Source organism: Zea mays, chromosome 4 (assembly GCF_902167145.1).
Source record: "Zea mays cultivar B73 chromosome 4, Zm-B73-REFERENCE-NAM-5.0, whole genome shotgun sequence".
Classification (NCBI taxonomy): Eukaryota; Viridiplantae; Streptophyta; class Magnoliopsida; order Poales; family Poaceae; genus Zea; species Zea mays.
In genome coordinates, this window is record NC_050099.1 from 229,943,972 (window position 1) to 229,946,916 (window position 2,945).

The window sequence follows — 2,945 nt, forward strand, 5'->3', positions numbered from 1 at the left end:
AGGTTTGAACTACAACAGTGGTTTAACTTTTTTCCCAAAATTCTGTAAAAATTACAGTGGGTTGCTATGGGTCATTATAGCCTATTCTAGGAATTTGAGGTTTAAAATAAAAAGGCTATGCTTTAGACAAAAATAACAAAAGTTGTGTAAAAAGGGTCACTTTGCACTACATCTCTTAATTAGGGGTGGGTTCTGTCCTAAGTAATAATAAGCTTCTGTGCCAAAGATCACAGAAAGCTAAGGGATGGTTATTTAGTTATGATTTTCTAAAGTTTAATGCCAAAAAGGCACTTTCTACTATATTGTTATTTGAAAAATGTCAAACAGCAGATTTCATATTTTTCCTAAGTTCTTAATAACAAAACATTAATTATCCCAAGGGTTGGGGTATTTTCACCTTGGGGTTATTTTTGTAGGGTTTTTCTAAGTTTTCCTTGTTTTATTAGAATAAAAGGTATCCTACTTATTTTATACTAAACCAGGGCATAATAGATTTTTCTAGTGAACTACATTGAATAAGTATCCTAACAAAAATAGGGGTGCCCTCTGGTTCATTATTTAAATCACCTTTTCTATTTTTCTTAACCTTAAGCATATTGTAAAATAATTGGCAAAAACTAACTTAATGGGGTGAACAGAGAGATTTAGCATTTTTAAACAGGTCAGTAGGTGGACATAAATTTTTCCAAATTTTTCTAACCCTAGTCAAATAGTGCAACTATTTTTATCCCTATTATTTAGCTTTTGTTCAAAACAATAATTAAATCAGAACCTTATAGTTTTCTGTAGTACATAAGGGTTTTATATTTTTCCTAAGCAGTTTACATTATTTAAAGTCTGACAAAATTGGTTTGACCAAATTTGGATGAATAAAACAGAAGTTATGAATTATTCAAGTTCTGTTCAAATTTAAAATCAAATTTAATAAAGGTTTCCTGGAAAAGCAGTTTACACCGAGGACCCTGGGTTATTTCCAAACTAACTCTCTCAGTTATACCCCCGCGTTACTATTCATTTGGGTCACTGACAGTTCAAAAAGCCCCCTGACCTTTCCTTCTTCTTCCCCGAGGTCCTTCCCCTAATGTAAACAGTACCCGCGGGAAAGAAAAGGGCGGCGCGGCTTACCGGCGGCGAGAAAGGTCTAGCGAGGGGCGGGGCTGGCTCGGGGAGGCTCTGGCGGTCACAATGATGTACGGCTCGACGGCGGGGATGGCCGGAATCGCTCGGTCCACGTGCGCAGGCGGGTGTCCTCATCGGCGGCGGGTGTGCCGGCCAAATCACGGCGACCTAGATCAATCCAATGGCACGGTGAGCTCCACGGGGTGACGTAGAGACTGTGTGCACAAGGAATCGGAAAATGGTTCAGTGGATTACCCTGTCCACGCACTCTGGCGGGGTTGTGAACTCCGGCGACCGTGGACTGGCCTCTCCGGCAAAGCAGACTTCGATTCCTCGCTCGGGGAGCTTCACCGAGGGGTACTCAGTCTTCTCCGAGGGCTGGACGGGGTTGGGAAAGGCTGGGTTGGCCGGTCTACGACGGCAGGGGCTCGGGTGGCCGCGGACACGCCGTACACGGGCAAACGACGGTGAGTTGAGCTCCGGTGAGGTTTGAGCATGTGCGGAAGAGTGTGGTCGACGCTTGAGTGGGCTTTATAGGCGCGGGCGCGGGTCATGGCGTCGGCTGGCCTTTGGCGCGACGCGGGGCGCGCGCGGGCGTGCTCTGGCGTGCACAGAGCGCGTCGAACACGTGGAGCTTTCCTTCTGCCCGTGTTCCACAGCTCGCCCAAGTCGCAAACGTGCGAATCTTGGCAAAAATCCGGCGCGAGTCTTTTCTTGGCACCTAGGGCTGTCTCTCATCCGTGAGTCGCCATGGCAGATATGCCCTAGGTAGGGAGATCTTTGGACGCCAAATCAGGTATGTCTCTCTGCCCACCTCGCGACAAAAACAATGCCAAGGCATGTCAAACGTCAAGGTCTCGGGCTCAACTTTTTCCAGTGGGTGCCCTAGGTGGTATGCCACATTTTTGGTATAGAACTTAGGTGGTTTTGATGCCATCTTCAAGGTGAACATGGTTGATCTTTAGATTAGGTGTAGTTTTTGACTTAGAGAGAATTTGAGAGCTCTAGCTCTTTCTCTACTTAAGGAAGGGATTTGGGGTTTCTCAAGGGGTCTTTTTGCAACATTTCCTTCCCATATTTGCTGGTTATAAAGTTACTTAAAGTTTGGTTCAAGATTAACTCATGATTTGCACATTTGCTTATTCTCTCCCCCTCTCAACCATGGTTTTGGGGGATGGGGTTCAAGAGAGGTCTAGGGTTTACTCTCCTCTTGCCCAAGGTAGTAAGTGCACAAAAGCTTGAGTGATGCTCTTAGGTCATTAACAATCTTGATTAACACATGGTCTCCAAGGTTCTTATGTTTTCCTCAAGTTTCTACCACATGTGATCACAGTCATTAGTGCATAAATGTGTTCTAGCCATGGTAACACCTGAGGTGTTACAGCCCTCCCCCCTTAAATGAATCTCGTCCCGAGATTTTAGACAGAGTCCTCTAGAGGGTGCTACGAAGGTACGTTGACAGGCTACTCCTTCTTATACTCAAGTTTCTCTTGTTAACTGCTCTTCGAATGTCATTCTCTTTGCAACTTCAGAAGGAAGTCCTTTTTAGTTAAATCCACAACTTAGACTATCCTTGTTATCTAAGTTTTTCTTATAATTGTATTCAAAGGGCAGGTGGGGGTGGGGTTTTGGGGTTACGTACCGACTCCTTTGGGCAGAAAGTCGGGGAAGCGAGAGCGTAGAAAATCCTCGGTCTCCCATGTAGCTTCTTCTGCTGAATGGTGACTCCACTGAACCTTATACATTTGGATTGACCTCGCCCGCGTTGACCTTTCTTTCTGATCCAACACCTTGACGGGGTACTCTTGATAGGACAAGTCTGGCTC